This window comes from Misgurnus anguillicaudatus, chromosome 21, assembly GCF_027580225.2.
Source record: "Misgurnus anguillicaudatus chromosome 21, ASM2758022v2, whole genome shotgun sequence".
NCBI classification, from domain to species: Eukaryota; Metazoa; Chordata; class Actinopteri; order Cypriniformes; family Cobitidae; genus Misgurnus; species Misgurnus anguillicaudatus.
The window spans coordinates 16,104,412-16,128,088 of record NC_073357.2 but is presented as its reverse complement, the minus strand read 5'-3'; the positions used below and the strand labels follow the sequence as shown (position 1 = coordinate 16,128,088).

The 23,677-nt window shown below is 39.5% G+C and overlaps 3 non-coding genes and 1 pseudogene across 3 annotated transcripts; all 4 read left to right on the top strand.

Moving 5' to 3' along the window:
- The first annotated feature begins 22,653 nt into the window (after positions 1-22,653).
- Positions 22,654-22,772, top strand: LOC141355992 (5S ribosomal RNA). The gene has a single exon (XR_012362433.1). It is a non-coding gene; the product is annotated as a 5S ribosomal RNA (ribosomal RNA).
- Positions 22,773-22,937: 165 nt separating this feature from the next.
- On the top strand, positions 22,938-23,056 carry LOC141354313 (5S ribosomal RNA; annotated as a pseudogene).
- A 139-nt stretch (positions 23,057-23,195) lies between these two features.
- Positions 23,196-23,314, top strand: LOC141354373 (5S ribosomal RNA). The gene has a single exon (XR_012360855.1). It is a non-coding gene; the product is annotated as a 5S ribosomal RNA (ribosomal RNA).
- Positions 23,315-23,447: 133 nt separating this feature from the next.
- Positions 23,448-23,566, top strand: LOC141355991 (5S ribosomal RNA). Its single transcript, XR_012362432.1, has one exon. It is a non-coding gene; the product is annotated as a 5S ribosomal RNA (ribosomal RNA).
- The last annotated feature ends 111 nt before the right edge of the window (positions 23,567-23,677 follow it).

Below are 23,677 nucleotides of genomic sequence, written 5' to 3'. Positions count from 1 at the left end.
GTAAATGAGTGGGTCTGAGTAACTGTGAGAGTACGTGTGAGTAAGTGTGTAAATGTGAGTGAGTGTGTAAATGTGAGTGAGTGTGAGTAAGTGTGTCAATGTGAGTAAGTGTGTAAATGTCAGTGAGTGTGAGTAAGTGTGAGTGGGTGTGAGTAATTTTGAGAGTAAGTGTGAGCAAGTGTGTCAATGTGAGTGAGTGAATGTGAGTGAGTGTAAATGTTAGTAAGTGTGTAAATATGAGTGTAAGTGTGAGTGAGTTAGTGTAAAAAGTGGGTGTGAGTAACTGTGAGAGTAAGTGTGAACAAGTGTGTCAATGTGAGTGAGTGTGAGTAAGTGTGAGTGAGTGTGAATGTAAGTGTTAGCAAGTGTGTAGATGTGAGTTAGTGAGTGTGTAAATGTGAGCGAGTGTGAGTAAGTGTGTAAATGTGAGTAAGTGTGAGTGGGTGTGAGTAAGTGTGAGAGTCAATGTGAGCAAGTGTGTCAATGTGAGTGAGTGTAAGTGAGTGTGAATGTAAATGTTAGTAAGTGTGTAAATGTGAGTGAGTGTGAGTAAGTGTGTAAATGTGAGTAAGTGTGTAAATTTCAGTGAGTGTGAGTAAGTGTGAGTGTGATTAACTGTAAATGGGAGTAAGTGTGTAAATGGGAGTAAGTGTGAATGTAAGTGTTAAAAAGTGTATTAATGTGAGCGAGTGCGAGTAAGTGCGAGTGTGAGTAAGTGTGTAAATGTGAGTAATTGTGAGTGGGTGTGAGTAAGTGTGAGCAAGTGTGTCAATGTGAGTAAGTGTGAGTCATTGTGAGTCAGTGTGAATGTAAGTGTTAGTAAGTGTGTAAATGTGAGTGTGTAAATGTAAGCAAGTGTGAGTAAGTGTGTAAATGTGAGCAAGTGTGTAAATGTCAGTGAGTGTGAGTAAGTGTAAGTGTGAGTAAGTGTGTAAATGGGAGTACGTGTGTAAATGTCAGTGAGTGTGAGTAAGTGTAAGAGTTAGTGTGAGCAAGTGTGTCAATGTGAGTGAGTGTGAATAAGTGTAAGTGAGTGTGAATGTAAATGTTAGTAAGTGTGTAAATGTGAGTAAGTGCACGTGTAAGTGTGAGTGAGTTAGTGTAAATGAGTGGGTGTGAGAAACTGTGAGAGTAAGTGTGAGCAAGTGTGTCAATGTGAGTGAGTGTGAGTAAGTGTGAGTGAGAGCGAATGTAAGTGTTAGTTAGTGTGTAAATGTGAGTGAGTGTATAAATGTGAGTGAGTGTGAGTATGGGCCCTATTTTAACGATCTGAAACGCAAGTCCGAAGCGCAAAGCGCAAGTGACTTTGTGGGCGGATCTTGCGCGTTGTTGCTATTTTCCCGGCGGGAGAAATAAGTCTTGCGCCGGGCGTAAATCAATAAGGGGTTGGTCTGAAGTAGGTTCATTATTCATAGGTGTGGTTTGTGCGTAACGTCAAATAAACCAATCAGAACGCTATCCAACATTCCCTTTAAACGCAAGGGTGCAAGTTCCATGGCGGGTTGCTATTATTATGACGGATTTGACAGCCGCACGCCAGGAGCGGTTCACAGCCGAGGAGACCGACGTTCTTGTAAGAGCAGTCAAAGACAGAGAAGTTGTTTTGTATGGGGATGGGAGAAACCCGCCCAAATCAGCGTCGGTTAAACAGGCGTGAGAGGAAATAGCCGCAATTGTCTCATCAGCTGCGCCAAGCACTGCAATGATGTCAGGAGACGGGGGGATCCCAAGCTTGCCAGCATAAATCGGGCACGCCGGGCACACAGGAGGACATCGCTGCGTCCACCCTCACCGCTGAAAGGGTTTGGGGGCTTTGAAATCGGATACAAGAAACGCAAGCAAGGTTCAACCCCAAAGTACACTTACAAATCAAGTTCACATACATGAAGGTTTCTTATGAAAACATTTTAATTATTATTTAGATAAAATAAACGTAATACAGCCACACAACAAACTTATGAAAATATTTTAATCGTTATTTGCATGAGAATTGTTAAACGCTGCCACACAAAATAAATAAAAATCACCACAATGCTCACCACAATGATTTCCCTTATGTATTAATATTTTTTATTGTAACAATTTATGATTTAATGATTTCCCTTATCTTATATTTTTTATTGTAACAATTTATGATTTGCAAAAATAACTGTTGCATCTGTGTAGATTAGATAAGCAATGCGTTGTGCACGCTATACATTATGGTCAAGCATGCGCCCTTAAAATAGCATAATGAACCACGCGCAACGCGCCACTGACTTTAGACTAGTTTTTTTTGGTTAGTAGCGCAACTGTTTTTTGAAACTGCAAAATAGCATAAGAGATGGTTTGCGCCGGAGCACGCCTCCTTTTTTGCGCTGAACCGCCCAGGGAGCGCAAGTTCATTCCCTAGTTTGCCGACGTGCGTCTGTGGAGGGAAAAACCCGCTGTGCGCCAGTGCAAAATACGAAATGATACATGCGTCACTGACAAAGTCAATTGCGCTGGGTGCAAGATAGGGCCCTAAGTGTGTAAATTTGAGTAAGTGTGAGTGGGTGTGAGTAAGTGTGAGAGTTAGTGTGAGCAAGTGTGTCAATGTGAGTGAGTATGAGTGAGTGTGAATGTAAGTGTTAGTTAGTGTGTAAATGTGAGTGAGTGTGTGAATGTAAGTGTTAGTTAGTGTGTAAATGTAAGTGTGAGTGGGTGTGAGTAAGTGTGAGAGTAAGTGTGAGCAAGTGTGTCAATGTGAGTGAGTGTGAGTAAGTGTGAGTGAGTGTGAATGAAAGTGTTAAAAAGTTTGTAAATGTTAGTGAGTGTGTACATGTGAGTAAAAGTAAGTGTGAGTGTGTCAATGTGAGTTAGTGTGAGTGAGTGTGAGTAAATGTGAGAGTAAGTGTGAGCAAGTGTGTCAATGTGAGTGTGAGTGAGTGTGAATGTAAGTGTTAGTAAGTGTGTAAATTTGAGTAATTGTAAGTTTAAGTGTAAGTGAGTTAGTGTAAATGAGTGGGTGTGAGTAACTGTGACAGTAAGTGTGGGCAAGTGTGTCAATGTGAGTGAGTGAGTGTGAGTAAGTGTGAGTGAGTGTGAATTTTAGTGTTAGTAAGTGTGTAAATGTGAGTGAGTGTGTAAATGTAAGCGAGTGTAAGTAAGTGTGTAAATGTCAGTGAGTGTGTAAATGTGAGCGAGTGTGAATGTGAGTAAGTGTGTAAATGGGAGTAAGTGTGTAAATGTCAGTGAGTGTGAGTAAGGGTGAGTGTAAGTGTTAGTAAGTGTGTAAATGTGAGTGTGTAAATGTAAGCGAATGTGAGTAAGTGTGTAAATGTGAGTAAGTGTGTAAATGTCAGTGAGTGTGAGTAAGTGTAAGTGTGAGTAAGTGTGTAAATGTGAGCAAGTGTGTAAATGTCAGTCAGTGTGAGTAGGTGTGAGTGTGAGTAAGTGTGTAAATGGGAGTAAGTGTGTAAATGTGAGCAAGTGTGTAAATGTCAGTGAGTGTGAGTAAGTGTAAGTGTGAGTAAGTGTGTAAATGTGAGCAAGTGTGTAAATGTCAGTGAGTGTGAGTAAGTGTAAGTGTGAGTAAGTGTGTCAATGGGAGTAAGTGTGTAAATGCCAGTGAGTGTGAGGAAGTGTGAGTGTGAGGAAGTGTTTAAATGTCAGTGAGAGTGAGTAAGTGTGAGAGTTTGTGTGAGCAAGTGTGTCAGTGTGAGTGAGGGAGTGTGAGTGAGTGTGAATGTAAGTGTTAGTTAGTGTGTAAATTTGAGTAATTGTGAGTTTAAGTGTTAGTGAGTTAGTGTAAATGAGTGGGTGTGAGTAGCTGTGAGAGTAAGTGTGAGCAAGTGTGTCAATGTGAGTGAGTGTGAGTGAATGTGAATGTAAGTGTTATTAAGTGTGTAAATTTGAGTAATTGTGAGTTTAAGTGTGAGTGAGTTAGTGTAAATGAGTGGGTGTGAGCAACTGTGAGAGTAAGTGAGCAAGTGTGTAAATGTCAGTGAGTGTGAGTAAGTGGGTAAATGTAAGTTTGTAAATGTCAGTGAGTGAGTGTGAGTAAGTGTGTAAACGGGAGTAAGTGTGTAAATGTCAGTGAGTGTGAGTAAGTGTGAGTGTGAGTAAGTGTGTAAATGGGAGTAGGTGTGTAAATGTCAGTGTGTGTGAGTAAGTGTGAGTGTGAGTAAGTGTGTAAATGGGAGTAAGTGTGAGTAAGTGTGAGTTGTTGTGAGTAAGTGTGAGTGTAAGTGTGAGTAAGTGTGTAAATGTGAGTTTGTAAATGTGAGGAAGTGTGAGTAAGTGTGTCAATGGGAATATGTGTGTAAATGTCAGTGAGTGTGAGTAAGTGTGAGTGTGAGGAAGTGTGTAAATGTCAGTGAGTGTGAGTAAGTGTGAGAGTTAGTGTGAGCAAGTGTGTTAATGTGAGTGAGGGAGTGTGAGTGAGTGTGAATGTAAGTGTGAGTTAGTGTGTAAATTTGAGTAATTGTGAGTTTAAGTGTGAGTGAGTGAGTGTGTAAATGTGAGTGAGTGTGAGTAAGTGGGTAAATGTGAGTAAGTGTGTAAATGTCAGTGAGTGTGAGTAAGTGTGTAAATGTCAGTGAGTGTGAGTAACTGTTAGTGTGATTAAGTGTGTAAACAGGAGTGTGTAAATGTCTGTGAGTGTGAGTAAGTGTGAGTGTGAGTAAGTGTGTAAATGGGAGAAAGTGTGTAAATGTCAGTGAGTGTAAGTGTGAGTGTGAGTAAGTGTGTAAATGTCAGTGAGTGTGAGTAAGTGTGAGTTGGTGTGAGTAAGTGTGAGTGTAAGTGTGAGCAAGTGTGTAAATGTGAGTTTGTAAAAGTGAGCGAGTGTGAGTAAGTGTGTAAATTTGAGTAAGTGTGTAAATGTCAGTGAGTGTGAGTAAGTGTGAGTGTGAGTAAGTGTGTAAACGGGAGTAAGTGTGTAAATGTCAGTGAGTGTGAGTAAGTGTGAGTTAGTGTGTAAATGCGAGTAAGTGTGTAAATGTCAGTGAGTGTGAGTAAGTGTGAGTGTGAGTAAGTGTGTAAACGGGAGTAAGTGTGTAAATGTCAGTGAGTGTGAGTAAGTGTGAGTTAGTGTGTAAATGCGAGTAAGTGTGTAAATGTCAGTGAGTGTGAGTAATGTGAGTTGGTGTGAGTAAGTGTGAGTGTAAGTGTTAGTAAGTGTGTAAATGTGAGTTTGTAATTGTAAACGAATGTGAGTATGTGTGTAAATGTCAGTGAGTGTAAGTGTGAGTGTGAGTAAGTGTGTAAATGGGAGTAAGTGTGTAAATGTGAGTAAGTGTGTAAATGTCAGTAAGTGTAAGTGTGAGTGTGAGTAAGTGTGTAAATGGGAGTAAGTGTGTAAATGTCAGTGAGTGTGAGTAAGTGTGAGTTGGTGTGAGTAAGTGTGAGTGTAAGGGTGAGCAAGTGTGTCAATATGAGTGAGTGTGAGTGAGTATAAATGTTAGTGTGTAAATGTGAGTAATTGTGAGTGTAAGTGTGAGTGAGTTAGTGTAAATGAGTGGGTGTGAGTAACTGTGAGAGTAAGTATGAGCAAGTGTGTCAATGTAAGGAAGTGTGAGGAAGTGTGAGTGAGTGTGAATGTAAGTGTTAGTAAGTGTGTAAATGTGAGCGAGTGTGAGTGGGTGTGAGTGAGTGTGAGCAAGTGTGTCAATGTGAGTGAGTGTGAGTCATTGTGAGTTAGTGTGAATGTAAGTGTTAGTAAGTGTTTAAATGTGAGTGTGTAAATGTAAGCAAGTGTGAATAAGTGTGTAAATGTGAGCGAGTGTGAGTGGGTGTGAGTAAGTGTGAGCAAGTGTGTCAATGTGAGTGAGTGTGAGTCATTGTGAGTTAGTGTGAATGTAAGTGTTAGTAAGTGTGTAAATGTGATTGTGTAAATGTAAGCAAGTGTGAATAAGTGTGTAAATGTGAGCAAGTGTGTAAATGTCAGTGAGTGTAAGTGTAAGTGATTAAGTGTGTAAATGGGAGTACGTGTGTAAATGTCAGTGAGTGTGAGTAAGTGTGAGTGTGAGTAAGTGTGAGAGTTAGTGTGAGCAAGTGTGTCAATGTGTGTGAGAGAGTGTGAGTGAGTGTGAATGTAAGTGCTAGTTAGTGTGTAAATTTGAGTAATTGTAAGTTTAAGTGTGAGTGAGTTAGTGTAAATGAGTGGGTGTGAGTAACTGTGAGAGTAAGTTTGAGCAAGTGTGTCAATGTGAGTGAGTGTGAGTAAGTGTGAGTGAGTGTGAATGTAAGTGTTAGTAAGTGTGTAAATGTGAGTGAGTGTGTAAATGTGAGCGTGTGTGAGTCAGTGTATAGATGTGAGTAAGTGTGTAAATGTCAGTGAGTGTGTAAATGTGAGCAAGTGTGAGTAAGTGTGTAAATGTGAGTAAGTGTGTAAATGTCAGTGAGTGTGAGTAAGTGTGAGTTGGTGTGAGTGGGTGTGAGTAAGTGTGAGTGTAAGTGTAAGCAAGTGTGTCAATGTGAGTGAGTGTGAGTGAGTGTAAATGTAAGTGTGTAAATGTGAGTATGTGTGAGTGTAAGTGTGAGTGAGTTAGTGTAAATGAGTGTGTGTGAGTAACTGAGAAAGTAAGTATGAGCAAGTGTGAGGAAGTGTGAGTGAGTGTGAATGTAAGTGTAAGTAAATGTGTAAATGTTAGTGGGTGTGTAAATGTGAGCGAGTGTGAGTGGGTGTGAGTAATTGTGAGCAAGTGTGTCAATGTGAGTGAGTGTGAGTCATTGTGAGTGAGTGTGAATGTAAGTGTTTGTAAGTGTGTAAATTTGAGTGTGTAAATGTAAGCAAGTGTGAGTAAGTGTGTAAATGTAAGCAAGTGTGTAAATGTCACTGAGTGTAAATGTAAGTGTGAGTAAGTGTGTAAATGGGAGTATGTGTGTAAATGTCAGTGAGTGTGAGTGTAAGGAAGTGTGTAAATGTCAGTGAGTGTGAGTAAGTGTGAGAGTTAGTGTGAGCAAGTGTGTCAATGTGAGTGAGTGAGTGTGAATGTAAGTGATAGTTAGTGTGTACATTTGAGTAATTGTGAGTTTAAGTGTGAGTGAGTTAGTGTAAATGAGTGGGTGTGAGTAACTGTGAGAGTAAGTGTGAGCAAGTGTGTCAATGTGAGTGAGTGTCAGTAAGTGTGAGTGAGTGTGAATGTAAGTGTTAGTAAGTGTGTAAATGTGAGTGAGTGTGTAAATGTGAGAGAGTGTGAGTAAGTGTATAAATGTGAGTAAGTGTGTAAATGTCAGTGAGTGTGAGTAAGTTTGAGTAAGTGTGTAAACGGGAGTAAGTGTGTAAATGTCAGTGAGTGTGAGTAAGTGTGAGTGTGTAAATGGGAGTAAGTGTGTAATTGTCAGTGAGTGTGAGTAATTGTGATTGTAAGTGTTAGTAAATGTGTAAACAGGAGTGTGTAAATGTCTGTGAGTGTGAGTAAGTGTGAGTGTGAGTAAGTGTGTAAATGGGAGAAAGTGTGTAAATGTCAGTGAGTGTAAGTGTGAGTGTGAGTAAGTGTGTAAATGTCAGTGAGTGTGAGTAAGTGTGAGTTGGTGTGAGTAAGTGTGAGTGTAAGTGTGAGCAAGTGTGTAAATGTGAGTTTGTAAAAGTGAGCGAGTGTGAGTAAGTGTGTAAATGTGAGTAAGTGTGTAAATGTCAGTGAGTTTGAGTAAGTGTTTAATGTGAGTAAGTGTGTAAATGTCAGTGAGTGTAAGTGTGAGTGTGAGCAAGTGTGTAAATGGGAGTAAGTGTGTAAATGTCAGTGAGTGTGAGTAAGTGTGAGAGTAAGTGTGACCAAATGTGTCAATGTGAGTGAGTGTGAGTAAGTGTAAGTCAGTGTGAATGTAAGTGTTAGTAAGTGTGTAAATGTGAGTGTGTAAATGTAAGCAAGTGTGAGTAAGTGTGTAAATGTGAGCAAGTGTGTAAATGTCACTGAGTGTAAGTGTAAGTGTGAGTAAGTGTGTAAATGGGAGTATGTGTGTAAATGTCAGTGAGTGTGAGTAAGTGTGAGTGTAAGGAAGTGTGTAAATGTCAGTGAGTGTGAGTAAGTGTGTCAATGTGAGTGAGTGAGTGTGAATGTAAGTGATAGTTAGTGTGTACATTTGAGTAATTGTGAGTTTAAGTGTGAGTGAGTTAGTGTAAATGAGTGGGTGTGAGTAACTGTGAGAGTAAGTGTGAGCAAGTGTGTCAATGTGAGTGAGTGTCAGTAAGTGTGAGTGAGTGTGAATGTAAGTGTTAGTAAGTGTGTAAATGTGAGTGAGTGTTTAAATGTGAGAGAGTGTGAGTAAGTGTATAAATGTGAGTAAGTGTGTAAATGTCAGTGAGTGTGTAAATGTGAGCGAGTGTGAGTAAGTGTTTAAATGTGAGTAAGTGTGTAAATGTCAGTGAGTGTGAGTAAGTGTGAGTAAGTGTGTAAACGGGAGTAAGTGTGTAAATGTCAGTGAGTGTAAGTGTGAGTGTGTAAATGGGAGTAAGTGTGTAATTGTCAGTGAGTGTGAGTAATTGTGATTGTAAGTGTTAGTAAATGTGTAAATGTGAGTGTGTAAATGTATGCGAATGTGAGTAAGTTGTGTAAATGTGAGTAAGTGTGTAAATGTCAGTGAGTTTGAGTAAGTGTTTAATGTAAGTAAGTGTGTAAATGTCAGTGAGTGTAAGTGTGAGTGTGAGCAAGTGTGTAAATGGGAGTAAGTGTGTAAATGTCAGTGAGTGTGAGTAAGTGTGAGAGTAAGTGTGACCAAATGTGTCAATGTGAGTGAGTGTGAGTAAGTGTAAGTCAGTGTGTATGTAAGTGTTAGTAAGTGTGTAAATGTGAGTGAGTGTGTAAATGTGAGCGAGTGTGAGTAAGTGTGTAAATGTGAGTAAGTGTGAGTGGGTGTGATTAAGTGTGAGAGTAAGTGTGAGCAATTGTGTCAATGTGAGTGAGTGTAAGTAAGTGTGAGTCCGTGTGAATGTAAGTGTTAGTAAGTGTGTAAATGTGAGTGAATGTGTAAATGTGAGCGAGTGTGAGTGTAAGTGTGTAAATGCGAGTAAGTGTGTAAATGTCAGTATGTGTGAGTGTAAGTGTGTAAATTTGAGTAATTGTAAGTTTAAGTGTAAGTGAGTTAGTGTAAATGAGTGGGTGTGAGTAACTGTGATAGTAAGTGTAAGCAAGTGTGTCAATGTGAGTGAGTGAGTGTGAGTAAGTGTGAGTCAGTGTGAATTTTAGTGTTAGTAAGTGTGTAAATGTGAGTGAGTGTGTAAATGTAAGCGAGTGTAAGTAAGTGTGTAAATGTCAGTGAGTGTGTAAATGTGAGCGAGTGTGAGTGTGAGTGTGAGTAAGTGTGTAAATGGGAGTAAGTGTGTAAATGTCAGTGAGTGTGAGTAAGGGTGAGTGTAAGTGTTAGTAAGTGTGTAAATGTGAGTGTGTAAATGTAAGCAAATGTGAGTAAGTGTGTAAATGTGAGTAAGTGTGTAAATGTCAGTGAGTGTGAGTAAGTGTAAGTGTGAGTAAGTGTGTTAATGTGAGCAAGTGTGTAAATGTCAGTCAGTGTGAGTAAGTGTGAGTGTGAGTAAGGGTGTAAATGTCAGTCAGTGTGAGTAAGTGTGAGTGTGAGTAAGTGTGTAAATGGGAGTAAGTGTGTAAATGTGAGCAAGTGTGTAAAGGTCAGTGAGTAAGTGTAAGTGTGAGTAAGTGTGTCAATGGGAGTACGTGTGTAAATGCCAGTGAGTGTGAGTAAGTGTGAGTGTGAGGAAGTGTGTAAATGTCAGTGAGAGTGAGTAAGTGTGAGAGTTAGTGTGAGCAAGTGTGTCAGTGTGAGTGAGGGAGTGTGAGTGAGTGTGAATGTAAGTGTTAGTTAGTGTGTAAATTTGAGTAATTGTGAGTTTAAGTGTTAGTGAGTTAGTGTAAATGAGTGGGTGTGAGTAACTGTGAGAGTAAGTGAGCAAGTGTGTAAATGTGAGTGAGTGTGAGTAAGTGGGTAAATGTAAGTTTGTAAATGTCAGTGAGTGAGTGTAAGTGTGTAAACGGGAGTAAGTGTGTAAATGTCAGTGAGTGTGAGTAAGTGTGAGTGTGAGTAAGTGTGTAAATGGGAGTAGGTGTGTAAATGTCAGTGAATCTGAGTAAGTGTGAGTGTGAGTAAGTGTGTAAATGGGAGTAAGTGTGAGTAAGTGTGAGTTGTTGTGAGTAAGTGTGAGTGTAAGTGTGATTAAGTGTGTAAATGTGAGTTTGTAAATGTGAGGAAGTGTGAGTAAGTGTGTCAATGGGAGTATGTGTGTAAATGTCAGTGAGTGTGAGTAAGTATGAGTGTGAGGAAGTGTGTAAATGTCAGTGAGTGTGAGTAAGTGTGAGAGTTAGTGTGAGCAAGTGTGTTAATGTGAGTGAGGGAGTGTGAGTGAGTGTGAATGTAAGTGTGAGTTAGTGTGTAAATTTGAGTAATTGTGAGTTTAAGTGTGAGTGAGTGTGAGTGAATGTGAATGTAAGTGATATTAAGTGTGTAAATGTGAGTGAGTGTGTAAATGTGAGTGAGTGTGTAAATGGCAGTGAGTGTGAGTAAGTGTGTAAATGTGAGTAAGTGTGTAAATGTCAGTGAGTGTGAGTAACTGTTAGTGTGATTAAGTGTGTAAACAGGAGTGTGTAAATGTCTGTGAGTGTGAGTAAGTGTGAGTGTGAGTAAGTGTGTTAATGGGAGAAAGTGTGTAATTGTCAGTGAGTGTAAGTGTGAGTGTGAGTAAGTGTGTAAATGTCAGTGAGTGTGAGTAAGTGTGAGTTGGTGTGAGTAAGTGTGAGTGTAAGTGTGAGCAAGTGTGTAAATGTGAGTTTGTAAAAGTGAGCGAGTGTGAGTAAGTGTGTAAATGTGAGTAAGTGTGTAAATGTCAGTGAGTGTGAGTAAGTGTGAGTGTGAGTAAGTGTGTAAACGGGAGTAAGTGTGTAAATGTCAGTGAGTGTGAGTAAGTGTGAGTTAGTGTGTAAATGCGAGTAAGTGTGTAAATGTCAGTGAGTGTGAGTAATGTGAGTTGGTGTGAGTAAGTGTGAGTGTAAGTGTTAGTAAGTGTGTAAATGTGAGTTTGTAATTGTAAACGAATGTGAGTATGTGTGTAAATGTCAGTGAGTGTGAGTAAGTGTGAGTGTGAGTAAGTGTGTAAATGTGAGTAAGTGTGTAAATGTCAGTAAGTGTAAGTAAGTGTGAGTGTGAGTAAGTGTGTAAATGGGAGTAAGTGTGTAAATGTCAGTGAGTGTGAGTAAGTGTGAGTTGGTGTGAGTAAGTGTGAGTGTAAGGGTGAGCAAGTGTGTCAATATGAGTGAGTGTGAGTGAGTATAAATGTTAGTGTGTAAATGTGAGTAATTGTGAGTGTAAGTGTGAGTGAGTTAGTGTAAATGAGTGGGTGTGAGTAACTGTGAGAGTAAGTGTGAGCAAGTGTGTCAATGTAAGGAAGTGTGAGGAAGTGTGAGTGAGTGTGAATGTAAGTGTTAGTAAGTGTGTAAATGTGAGTGAGTGTGAGTGGGTGTGAGTAAGTGTGAGCAAGTGTGTCAATGTGAGTGAGTGTGAGTCATTGTGAGTTAGTGTGAATGTAAGTGTTAGTAAGTGTTTAAATGTGAGTGTGTAAATGTAAGCAAGTGTGAATAAGTGTGTAAATGTGAGCGAGTGTGAGTGGGTGTGAGTAAGTGTGAGCAAGTGTGTCAATGTGAGTGAGTGTGAGTCATTGTGAGTTAGTGTGAATGTAAGTGTTAGTAAGTGTGTAAATGTGATTGTGTAAATGTAAGCAAGTGTGAATAAGTGTGTAAATGGGAGTACGTGTGTAAATGTCAGTGAGTGTGAGTAAGTGTGAGTGTGAGTAAGTGTGAGAGTTAGTGTGAGCAAGTGTGTCAATGTGTGTGAGAGAGTGTGAGTGAGTGTGAATGTAAGTGCTAGTTAGTGTGTAAATTTGAGTAATTGTAAGTTTAAGTGTGAGTGAGTTAGTGTAAATGAGTGGGTGTGAGTAACTGTGAGTGTAAGTTTGAGCAAGTGTGTCAATGTGAGTGAGTGTGAGTAAGTGTGAGTGAGTGTGAATGTAAGTGTTAGTAAGTGTGTAAATGTGAGTGAGTGTGTAAATGTGAGCGTGTGTGAGTCAGTGTATAGATGTGAGTAAGTGTGTAAATGTCAGTGAGTGTGTAAATGTGAGCGAGTGTGAGTAAGTGTGTAAATGTGAGTAAGTGTGTAAATGTCAGTGAGTGTGAGTAAGTGTGAGTTGGTGTGAGTGGGTGTGAGTAAGTGTGAGTGTAAGTGTGAGCAAGTGTGTCAATGTGAGTGAGTGTGAGTGAGTGTAAATGTAAGTGTGTAAATGTGAGTATGTGTGAGTGTAAGTGTGAGTGAGTTAGTGTAAATGAGTGTGTGTGAGTAACTGAGAAAGTAAGTATGAGCAAGTGTGAGGAAGTGTGAGTGAGTGTGAATGTAAGTGTAAGTAAATGTGTAAATGTTAGTGGGTGTGTAAATGTGAGCGAGTGTGAGTGGGTGTGAGTAATTGTGAGCAAGTGTGTCAATGTGAGTGAGTGTGAGTCATTGTGAGTGAGTGTGAATGTAAGTGTTAGTAAGTGTATAAGTTTGAGTGTGTAAATGTAAGCAAGTGTGAGTAAGTGTGTAAATGTAAGCAAGTGTGTAAATGTCACTGAGTGTAAATGTAAGTGTGAGTAAGTGTGTAAATGGGAGTATGTGTGTAAATGTCAGTGAGTGTGAGTGTAAGGAAGTGTGTAAATGTCAGTGAGTGTGAGTAAGTGTGAGAGTTAGTGTGAGCAAGTGTGTCAATGTGAGTGAGTGAGTGTGAATGTAAGTGATAGTTAGTGTGTACATTTGAATAATTGTGAGTTTAAGTGTGAGTGAGTTAGTGTAAATGAGTGGGTGTGAGTAACTGTGAGAGTAAGTGTGAGCAAGTGTGTCAATGTGAGTGAGTGTCAGTAAGTGTGAGTGAGTGTGAATGTAAGTGTTAGTAAGTGTGTAAATGTGAGTGAGTGTGTACATGTGAGAGAGTGTGAGTAAGTGTATAAATGTGAGTAAGTGTGTAAATGTCAGTGAGTGTGAGTAAGTGTGAGTAAGTGTGTAAACGGGAGTAAGTGTGTAAATGTCAGTGAGTGTGAGTAAGTGTGAGTGTGTAAATGGGAGTAAGTGTGTAATTGTCAGTGAGTGTGAGTAATTGTGATTGTAAGTGTTAGTAAATGTGTAAATGTGAGTGTGTAAATGTATGCGAATGTGAGTAAGTTGTGTAAATGTGAGTAAGTGTGTAAATGTCAGTGAGTTTGAGTAAGTGTTTAATGTGAGTAAGTGTGTAAATGTCAGTGAGTGTAAGTGTGAGTGTGAGCAAGTGTGTAAATGGGAGTAAGTGTGTAAATGTCAGTGAGTGTGAGTAAGTGTGAGAGTAAGTGTGACCAAATGTGTCAATGTGAGTGAGTGTGAGTAAGTGTAAGTCAGTGTGAATGTAAGTGTTAGTAAGTGTGTAAATGTGAGTGTGTAAATGTAAGCAAGTGTGAGTAAGTGTGTAAATGTGAGCAAGTGTGTAAATGTCACTGAGTGTAAGTGTAAGTGTGAGTAAGTGTGTAAATGGGAGTATGTGTGTAAATGTCAGTGAGTGTGAGTAAGTGTGAGTGTAAGGAAGTGTGTAAATGTCAGTGAGTGTGAGTAAGTGTGAGAGTTAGTGTGAGCAAGTGTGTCAATGTGAGTGAGTGAGTGTGAATGTAAGTGATAGTTAGTGTGTACATTTGAGTAATTGTGAGTTTAAGTGTGAGTGAGTTAGTGTAAATGAGTGGGTGTGAGTAACTGTGAGAGTAAGTGTGAGCAAGTGTGTCAATGTGAGTGAGTGTCAGTAAGTGTGAGTGAGTGTGAATGTAAGTGTTAGTAAGTGTGTAAATGTGAGAGAGTGTGAGTAAGTGTATAAATGTGAGTAAGTGTGTAAATGTCAGTGAGTGTGTAAATGTGAGCGAGTGTGAGTAAGTGTTTAAATGTGAGTAAGTGTGTAAATGTCAGTGAGTGTGAGTAAGTGTGAGTAAGTGTGTAAACGGGAGTAAGTGTGTAAATGTCAGTGAGTGTAAGTGTGAGTGTGTAAATGGGAGTAAGTGTGTAATTGTCAGTGAGTGTGAGTAAGTGTGAGTGTGTAAATGGGAGTAAGTGTGTAATTGTCAGTGAGTGTGAGTAATTGTGATTGTAAGTGTTAGTAAATGTGTAAATGTGAGTGTGTAAATGTATGCGAATGTGAGTAAGTTGTGTAAATGTGAGTAAGTGTGTAAATGTCAGTGAGTTTGAGTAAGTGTTTAATGTGAGTAAGTGTGTAAATGTCAGTGAGTGTAAGTGTGAGTGTGAGCAAGTGTGTAAATGGGAGTAAGTGTGTAAATGTCAGTGAGTGTGAGTAAGTGTGAGAGTAAGTGTGACCAAATGTGTCAATGTGAGTGAGTGTGAGTAAGTGTAAGTCAGTGTGAATGTAAGTGTTAGTAGGTGTGTAAATGTGAGTGTGTAAATGTAAGCAAGTGTGAGTAAGTGTGTAAATGTGAGCAAGTGTGTAAATGTCACTGAGTGTAAGTGTAAGTGTGAGTAAGTGTGTAAATGGGAGTATGTGTGTAAATGTCAGTGAGTGTGAGTAAGTGTGAGTGTAAGGAAGTGTGTAAATGTCAGTGAGTGTGAGTAAGTGTGAGAGTTAGTGTGAGCAAGTGTGTCAATGTGAGTGAGTGAGTGTGAATGTAAGTGATAGTTAGTGTGTACATTTGAGTAATTGTGAGTTTAAGTGTGAGTGAGTTAGTGTAAATGAGTGGGTGTGAGTAACTGTGAGAGTAAGTGTGAGCAAGTGTGTCAATGTGAGTGAGTGTCAGTAAGTGTGAGTGAGTGTGAATGTAAGTGTTAGTAAGTGTGTAAATGTGAGTGAGTGTTTAAATGTGAGAGAGTGTGAGTAAGTGTATAAATGTGAGTAAGTGTGTAAATGTCAGTGAGTGTGTAAATGTGAGCGAGTGTGAGTAAGTGTTTAAATGTGAGTAAGTGTGTAAATGTCAGTGAGTGTGAGTAAGTGTGAGTAAGTGTGTAAACGGGAGTAAGTGTGTAAATGTCAGTGAGTGTAAGTGTGAGTGTGTAAATGGGAGTAAGTGTGTAATTGTCAGTGAGTGTGAGTAATTGTGATTGTAAGTGTTAGTAAATGTGTAAATGTGAGTGTGTAAATGTATGCGAATGTGAGTAAGTTGTGTAAATGTGAGTAAGTGTGTAAATGTCAGTGAGTTTGAGTAAGTGTTTAATGTAAGTAAGTGTGTAAATGTCAGTGAGTGTAAGTGTGAGTGTGAGCAAGTGTGTAAATGGGAGTAAGTGTGTAAATGTCAGTGAGTGTGAGTAAGTGTGAGAGTAAGTGTGACCAAATGTGTCAATGTGAGTGAGTGTGAGTAAGTGTAAGTCAGTGTGTATGTAAGTGTTAGTAAGTGTGTAAATGTGAGTGAGTGTGTAAATGTGAGCGAGTGTGAGTAAGTGTGTAAATGTGAGTAAGTGTGAGTGGGTGTGATTAAGTGTGAGAGTAAGTGTGAGCAATTGTGTCAATGTGAGTGAGTGTAAGTAAGTGTGAGTCCGTGTGAATGTAAGTGTTAGTAAGTGTGTAAATGTGAGTGAATGTGTAAATGTGAGCGAGTGTGAGTGTAAGTGTGTAAATGCGAGTAAGTGTGTAAATGTCAGTATGTGTGAGTGTAAGTGTGTAAATTTGAGTAATTGTAAGTTTAAGTGTAAGTGAGTTAGTGTAAATAAGTGGGTGTGAGTAACTGTGATAGTAAGTGTAAGCAAGTGTGTCAATGTGAGTGAGTGAGTGTGAGTAAGTGTGAGTCAGTGTGAATTTTAGTGTTAGTAAGTGTGTTAATGTGAGCAAGTGTGTAAATGTCAGTCAGTGTGAGTAAGTGTGAGTGTGAGTAAGTGTGTAAATGTCAGTCAGTGTGAGTAAGTGTGAGTGTGAGTAAGTGTGTAAATGGGAGTAAGTGTGTAAATGTGAGCAAGTGTGTAAAGGTCAGTGAGTAAGTGTAAGTGTGAGTAAGTGTGTCAATGGGAGTACGTGTGTAAATGCCAGTGAGTGTGAGTAAGTGTGAGTGTGAGGAAGTGTGTAAATGTCAGTGAGAGTGAGTAAGTGTGAGAGTTAGTGTGAGCAAGTGTGTCAGTGTGAGTGAGGGAGTGTGAGTGAGTGTGAATGTAAGTGTTAGTTAGTGTGTAAATTTGAGTAATTGTGAGTTTAAGTGTTAGTGAGTTAGTGTAAATGAGTGGGTGTGAGTAACTGTGAGAGTAAGTGAGCAAGTGTGTAAATGTGAGTGAGTGTGAGTAAGTGGGTAAATGTAAGTTTGTAAATGTCAGTGAGTGAGTGTAAGTGTGTAAACGGGAGTAAGTGTGTAAATGTCAGTGAGTGTGAGTAAGTGTGAGTGTGAGTAAGTGTGTAAATGGGAGTAGGTGTGTAAATGTCAGTGAATCTGAGTAAGTGTGAGTGTGAGTAAGTGTGTAAATGGGAGTAAGTGTGAGTAAGTGTGAGTTGTTGTGAGTAAGTGTGAGTGTAAGTGTGATTAAGTGTGTAAATGTGAGTTTGTAAATGTGAGGAAGTGTGAGTAAGTGTGTCAATGGGAGTATGTGTGTAAATGTCAGTGAGTGTGAGTAAGTGTGAGTGTGAGGAAGTGTGTAAATGTCAGTGAGTGTGAGTAAGTGTGAGAGTTAGTGTGAGCAAGTGTGTTAATGTGAGTGAGGGAGTGTGAGTGAGTGTGAATGTAAGTGTGAGTTAGTGTGTAAATTTGAGTAATTGTGAGTTTAAGTGTGAGTGAGTGTGAGTGAATGTGAATGTAAGTGATATTAAGTGTGTAAATGTGAGTGAGTGTGTAAATGTGAGTGAGTGTGTAAATGGCAGTGAGTGTGAGTAAGTGTGTAAATGTGAGTAAGTGTGTAAATGTCAGTGAGTGTGAGTAACTGTTAGTGTGATTAAGTGTGTAAACAGGAGTGTGTAAATGTCTGTGAGTGTGAGTAAGTGTGAGTGTGAGTAAGTGTGTTAATGGGAGAAAGTGTGTAATTGTCAGTGAGTGTAAGTGTGAGTGTGAGTAAGTGTGTAAATGTCAGTGAGTGTGAGTAAGTGTGAGTTGGTGTGAGTAAGTGTGAGTGTAAGTGTGAGCAAGTGTGTAAATGTGAGTTTGTAAAAGTGAGCGAGTGTGAGTAAGTGTGTAAATGTGAGTAAGTGTGTAAATGTCAGTGAGTGTGAGTAAGTGTGAGTGTGAGTAAGTGTGTAAACGGGAGTAAGTGTGTAAATGTCAGTGAGTGTGAGTAAGTGTGAGTTAGTGTGTAAATGCGAGTAAGTGTGTAAATGTCAGTGAGTGTGAGTAATGTGAGTTGGTGTGAGTAAGTGTGAGTGTAAGTGTTAGTAAGTGTGTAAATGTGAGTTTGTAATTGTAAATGAATGTGAGTATGTGTGTAAATGTCAGTGAGTGTGAGTAAGTGTGAGTGTGAGTAAGTGTGTAAATGTGAGTAAGTGTGTAAATGTCAGTAAGTGTAAGTAAGTGTGAGTGTGAGTAAGTGTGTAAATGGGAGTAAGTGTGTAAATGTCAGTGAGTGTGAGTAAGTGTGAGTTGGTGTGAGTAAGTGTGAGTGTAAAGGTGAGCAAGTGTGTCAATATGAGTGAGTGTGAGTGAGTATAAATGTTAGTGTGTAAATGTGAGTAATTGTGAGTGTAAGTGTGAGTGAGTTAGTGTAAATGAGTGGGTGTGAGTAACTGTGAGAGTAAGTGTGAGCAAGTGTGTCAATGTAAGGAAGTGTGAGGAAGTGTGAGTGAGTGTGAATGTAAGTGTTAGTAAGTGTGTAAATGTGAGTGAGTGTGAGTGGGTGTGAGTAAGTGTGAGCAAGTGTGTCAATGTGAGTGAGTGTGAGTCATTGTGAGTTAGTGTGAATGTAAGTGTTAGTAAGTGTTTAAATGTGAGTGTGTAAATGTAAGCAAGTGTGAATAAGTGTGTAAATGTGAGCGAGTGTGAGTGGGTGTGAGTAAGTGTGAGCAAGTGTGTCAATGTGAGTGAGTGTGAGTCATTGTGAGTTAGTGTGAATGTAAGTGTTAGTAAGTGTGTAAATGTGATTGTGTAAATGTAAGCAAGTGTGAATAAGTGTGTAAATGGGAGTACGTGTGTAAATGTCAGTGAGTGTGAGTAAGTGTGAGTGTGAGTAAGTGTGAGAGTTAGTGTGAGCAAGTGTGTCAATGTGTGTGAGAGAGTGTGAGTGAGTGTGAATGTAAGTGCTAGTTAGTGTGTAAATTTGAGTAATTGTAAGTTTAAGTGTGAGTGAGTTAGTGTAAATGAGTGGGTGTGAGTAACTGTGAGTGTAAGTTTGAGCAAGTGTGTCAATGTGAGTGAGTGTGAGTAAGTGTGAGTGAGTGTGAATGTAAGTGTTAGTAAGTGTGTAAATGTGAGTGAGTGTGTAAATGTGAGCGTGTGTGAGTCAGTGTATAGATGTGAGTAAGTGTGTAAATGTCAGTGAGTGTGTAAATGTGAGCGAGTGTGAGTAAGTGTGTAAATGTGAGTAAGTGTGTAAATGTCAGTGAGTGTGAGTAAGTGTGAGTTGGTGTGAGTGGGTGTGAGTAAGTGTGAGTGTAAGTGTGAGCAAGTGTGTCAATGTGAGTGAGTGTGAGTGAGTGTAAATGTAAGTGTGTAAATGTGAGTATGTGTGAGTGTAAGTGTGAGTGAGTTAGTGTAAATGAGTGTGTGTGAGTAACTGAGAAAGTAAGTATGAGCAAGTGTGAGGAAGTGTGAGTGAGTGTGAATGTAAGTGTAAGTAAATGTGTAAATGTTAGTGGGTGTGTAAATGTGAGCGAGTGTGAGTGGGTGTGAGTAATTGTGAGCAAGTGTGTCAATGTGAGTGAGTGTGAGTCATTGTGAGTGAGTGTGAATGTAAGTGTTAGTAAGTGTATAAGTTTGAGTGTGTAAATGTAAGCAAGTGTGAGTAAGTGTGTAAATGTAAGCAAGTGTGTAAATGTCACTGAGTGTAAATGTAAGTGTGAGTAAGTGTGTAAATGGGAGTATGTGTGTAAATGTCAGTGAGTGTGAGTGTAAGGAAGTGTGTAAATGTCAGTGAGTGTGAGTAAGTGTGAGAGTTAGTGTGAGCAAGTGTGTCAATGTGAGTGAGTGAGTGTGAATGTAAGTGATAGTTAGTGTGTACATTTGAATAATTGTGAGTTTAAGTGTGAGTGAGTTAGTGTAAATGAGTGGGTGTGAGTAACTGTGAGAGTAAGTGTGAGCAAGTGTGTCAATGTGAGTGAGTGTCAGTAAGTGTGAGTGAGTGTGAATGTAAGTGTTAGTAAGTGTGTAAATGTGAGTGAGTGTGTACATGTGAGAGAGTGTGAGTAAGTGTATAAATGTGAGTAAGTGTGTAAATGTCAGTGAGTGTGAGTAAGTGTGAGTAAGTGTGTAAACGGGAGTAAGTGTGTAAATGTCAGTGAGTGTGAGTAAGTGTGAGTGTGTAAATGGGAGTAAGTGTGTAATTGTCAGTGAGTGTGAGTAATTGTGATTGTAAGTGTTAGTAAATGTGTAAATGTGAGTGTGTAAATGTATGCGAATGTGAGTAAGTTGTGTAAATGTGAGTAAGTGTGTAAATGTCAGTGAGTTTGAGTAAGTGTTTAATGTGAGTAAGTGTGTAAATGTCAGTGAGTGTAAGTGTGAGTGTGAGCAAGTGTGTAAATGGGAGTAAGTGTGTAAATGTCAGTGAGTGTGAGTAAGTGTGAGAGTAAGTGTGACCAAATGTGTCAATGTGAGTGAGTGTGAGTAAGTGTAAGTCAGTGTGAATGTAAGTGTTAGTAAGTGTGTAAATGTGAGTGTGTAAATGTAAGCAAGTGTGAGTAAGTGTGTAAATGTGAGCAAGTGTGTAAATGTCACTGAGTGTAAGTGTAAGTGTGAGTAAGTGTGTAAATGGGAGTATGTGTGTAAATGTCAGTGAGTGTGAGTAAGTGTGAGTGTAAGGAAGTGTGTAAATGTCAGTGAGTGTGAGTAAGTGTGAGAGTTAGTGTGAGCAAGTGTGTCAATGTGAGTGAGTGAGTGTGAATGTAAGTGATAGTTAGTGTGTACATTTGAGTAATTGTGAGTTTAAGTGTGAGTGAGTTAGTGTAAATGAGTGGGTGTGAGTAACTGTGAGAGTAAGTGTGAGCAAGTGTGTCAATGTGAGTGAGTGTCAGTAAGTGTGAGTGAGTGTGAATGTAAGTGTTAGTAAGTGTGTAAATGTGAGAGAGTGTGAGTAAGTGTATAAATGTGAGTAAGTGTGTAAATGTCAGTGAGTGTGTAAATGTGAGCGAGTGTGAGTAAGTGTTTAAATGTGAGTAAGTGTGTAAATGTCAGTGAGTGTGAGTAAGTGTGAGTAAGTGTGTAAACGGGAGTAAGTGTGTAAATGTCAGTGAGTGTAAGTGTGAGTGTGTAAATGGGAGTAAGTGTGTAATTGTCAGTGAGTGTGAGTAAGTGTGAGTGTGTAAATGGGAGTAAGTGTGTAATTGTCAGTGAGTGTGAGTAATTGTGATTGTAAGTGTTAGTAAATGTGTAAATGTGAGTGTGTAAATGTATGCGAATGTGAGTAAGTTGTGTAAATGTGAGTAAGTGTGTAAATGTCAGTGAGTTTGAGTAAGTGTTTAATGTGAGTAAGTGTGTAAATGTCAGTGAGTGTAAGTGTGAGTGTGAGCAAGTGTGTAAATGGGAGTAAGTGTGTAAATGTCAGTGAGTGTGAGTAAGTGTGAGAGTAAGTGTGACCAAATGTGTCAATGTGAGTGAGTGTGAGTAAGTGTAAGTCAGTGTGAATGTAAGTGTTAGTAGGTGTGTAAATGTGAGTGTGTAAATGTAAGCAAGTGTGAGTAAGTGTGTAAATGTGAGCAAGTGTGTAAATGTCACTGAGTGTAAGTGTAAGTGTGAGTAAGTGTGTAAATGGGAGTATGTGTGTAAATGTCAGTGAGTGTGAGTAAGTGTGAGTGTAAGGAAGTGTGTAAATGTCAGTGAGTGTGAGTAAGTGTGAGAGTTAGTGTGAGCAAGTGTGTCAATGTGAGTGAGTGAGTGTGAATGTAAGTGATAGTTAGTGTGTACATTTGAGTAATTGTGAGTTTAAGTGTGAGTGAGTTAGTGTAAATGAATGGGTGTGAGTAACTGTGAGAGTAAGTGTGAGCAAGTGTGTCAATGTGAGTGAGTGTCAGTAAGTGTGAGTGAGTGTGAATGTAAGTGTTAGTAAGTGTGTAAATGTGAGTGAGTGTGTAAATGTGAGAGAGTGTGAGTAAGTGTATAAATGTGAGTAAGTGTGTAAATGTCAGTGAGTGTGTAAATGTGAGCGAGTGTGAGTAAGTGTTTAAATGTGAGTAAGTGTGTAAATGTCAGTGAGTGTGAGTAAGTGTGAGTAAGTGTGTAAACGGGAGTAAGTGTGTAAATGTCAGTGAGTGTAAGTGTGAGTGTGTAAATGGGAGTAAGTGTGTAATTGTCAGTGAGTGTGAGTAATTGTGATTGTAAGTGTTAGTAAATGTGTAAATGTGAGTGTGTAAATGTATGCGAATGTGAGTAAGTTGTGTAAATGTGAGTAAGTGTGTAAATGTCAGTGAGTTTGAGTAAGTGTTTAATGTAAGTAAGTGTGTAAATGTCAGTGAGTGTAAGTGTGAGTGTGAGCAAGTGTGTAAATGGGAGTAAGTGTGTAATTGTCAGTGAGTGTGAGTAATTGTGATTGTAAGTGTTAGTAAATGTGTAAATGTGAGTGTGTAAATGTATGCGAATGTGAGTAAGTTGTGTAAATGTGAGTAAGTGTGTAAATGTCAGTGAGTTTGAGTAAGTGTTTAATGTGAGTAAGTGTGTAAATGTCAGTGAGTGTAAGTGTGAGTGTGAGTAAGTGTGAGTAAGTGTGTAAATGTGAGCAAGTGTGTAAATGTCAGTCAGTGTGAGTAAGAGTGAGTGTGAGTAAGTGTGTAAATGGGAGTAAGTGTATAAATGGGAGTAAGTGTGTTAATGTCAGTGAGTGTGAGTAAGTGTGTAAATGTAAGTGTGAGTGGGTGTTAGTAAGTGTGAGCAAGTGTGTCAATGTGAGTGAGTGTGAGTCAGTGTGAATGTAAGTGTTAGTAAGTGTGTAAATGTGAGTGTGTAAATGTAAGCAAGTGTGAGTAAGTGTGTAAATGTGAGTGAAATTAAGTGTCAGTGTCAATATGCGTTAGTGTGTAAATGTGAGTGAGTGTGAGTGGGTGTGAGTAAGTGTGAGAGTAAGTGTGAGCAAGTGTGTCAATGTGAGTGAGTGTGAGTGAGTGTGAATGTAAGTGTTAAAAAGTGTGTAAATGTGAGTAATTGTGAGTGTAGGTGTGATTGAGTTAGTGTAAATGAGTGGGTGTGAGTAACTGTGAGAGTAAGTGTGAGCAAGTGTGTAAATGTGGAGTGAGTGGGAGTAAGTGTGAGTGAGTGTGAATGTAAGTGTTAGCAAGTGTGTAAATGTGAGTGAGTGTGTAAATGTGAGCGAGTGTGAGTAGGTGTGAGTGTGAGTAAGTGTGTAAATGTGAGTAAGTGTGAGCAAGCCAAGCAGGGTCGGGCCTGGTTAGTACTTGGATGGGAGACCGCCTGGGAATACCAGGTGCTGTAAGCATTTAATTCTTTATTTAATTCTTTATTTAATTCTTTATTTAATTAATTATTTAATTATTTATTCATATAATTTTTTTCCAGAAATGCATCCTTTCTGTAAGCGTTCGCCGATGGCATGGCGTTGCCACATTAGTCTTGAAGTGGCTCTCGAATCGAGTCAGCGCTCGCTTACGGCCACACCACCCTGAGCACGCCCGCTCTCGTCTGATCTCGGAAGCCAAGCAGGGTCGGGCCTGGTTAGTACTTGGATGGGAGACCGCCTGGGAATACCAGGTGCTGTAAGCATTTAATTCTTTATTTAATTCTTTATTTAATTAATTATTTAATTAATTATTTAATTATTTATTCATATAATTTTTTTCCAGAAATGCATCCTTTCTGTAAGCGTTCGCCGATGGCATGGCGTTGCCACATTAGTCTTGAAGTGGCTCTCGAATCGAGTCAGCGCTCGCTTACGGCCACACCACCCTAAGCAAGCCCGCTCTCGTCTGATCTCGGAAGCCAAGCAGGGTCGGGCCTATTTAGTACTTGGATGGGAGACCGCCTGGGAATACCAGGTGCTGTAAGCATTTAATTCCTTATTTAATTAATTATTTAATTATTTATTCATATAATTTTTTCCAGAAATGCATCCTTTCTGTAGCGTTCGCCGATGGCATGGCGTTGCCACATTAGTCTTGAAGTGGCTCTCGAATCGAGTCAGCGCTCGCTTACGGCCACACCACCCTGAGCACGCCCGCTCTCGTCTGATCTCGGAAGCCAAGCAGGGTTGGGCCTGGTTAGTACTTGGATGGGAGACCGCCTGGGAATACCAGGTGCTGTAAGCATTTAATTCTTTATTTAATTAATTATTTATTCATATAATTTTTTTCCAGAAATGCATCCTTTCTGTAAGCGTTCGCCGATGGCATGGCGTTGCCACATTAGTCTTGAAGTGGCTCTCGAATCGAGTCAGCGCTCGCTTACGGCCACACCACCCTGAGCACGCCCGCTCTCGTCTGATCTCGGAAGCCAAGCAGGGTCGGGCCTGGTTAGTACTTGGATGGGAGACCGCCTGGGAATACCAGGTGCTGTAAGCATTTAATTCTTTATTTAATTCTTTATTTAATTAATTATTTAATTATTTATTCATATAATTTTTTTCCAGAAATGCATCCTTTCTGTAAGCGTTCGCCGATGGCATGGCGTTG